We start from the raw sequence: 766 nt of genomic DNA on the forward strand, positions 1-766 counted from the left end.
GTAGATAATTGGGTATTTTATATTGTGTGTTTTTGGTATTTTTGTATTTTGTCAGCCCCCTGAGTTAGCATTGTGTGTGTGTGGAAGACGTCCCTGCCTGTGATGTGTACAACTCATACTTACCTGGCAGGGGAGATACCATGATCAAGAAGGTGGTCCACCCAGGGCGAGGCTCAGTCATTGCACTCCGATTGAGCTGACCTCTGCGAATTCCCCAAATGTGGGAATCTCGACTGCATAATTTCTGGTAGTGGGGGACTGCGTTCGCGCTCTCCCCTGATAAACTGTTTAAAGAAAGAAATTTCACATTGCTGCTATTATATAGTTTGATTTTTGTGAATGCTGAGAGTTTCTTGAAGGTGATGATCATGAGGCTACAGTTATGTCAGGACAATACTTATATTAAAGTGTGAAAGTTTGGCGCCAGCTGATCCTAAATGAGCAGAGGCAGGTCTGCATTTCTGAGTCTGGTGTATGAAATATTTATACCGTCACTATGCTGCTTTTCCTCCTTTAACTATGAGGATGTATCATATCCCGCCACACCTATCACCGTTTCACTCCCTCTTCTTCTTATTGTAACTCTTGTACAAGTTAATATCCATTAACACTGTTAATAGCTGCATATTGCTAGTGATAATGGCAGAAACGCCGAGTTGCTGTGTTTTTAATTGTAGTATTTAACATCCCTGATTTGACAGCATGGTGCTGCGAAGTGTTATTTTATATACATCTGGCTGTTCAATGAATTGAAGTTTTGGGTTAG

At 41.3% G+C, this 766-nt stretch overlaps 1 non-coding gene across 1 annotated transcript; it reads left to right on the plus strand.

The window, feature by feature from the left end:
• The first annotated feature begins 115 nt into the window (after positions 1-115).
• LOC121938645 lies at positions 116-279 on the plus strand. The gene has a single exon (XR_006105336.1). It is a non-coding gene; the product is annotated as a U1 spliceosomal RNA (small nuclear RNA).
• Positions 280-766: the final 487 nt, after the last annotated feature.

Source organism: Plectropomus leopardus, unplaced genomic scaffold (assembly GCF_008729295.1).
Source record: "Plectropomus leopardus isolate mb unplaced genomic scaffold, YSFRI_Pleo_2.0 unplaced_scaffold30503, whole genome shotgun sequence".
NCBI classification, from domain to species: domain Eukaryota; kingdom Metazoa; phylum Chordata; class Actinopteri; order Perciformes; family Serranidae; genus Plectropomus; species Plectropomus leopardus.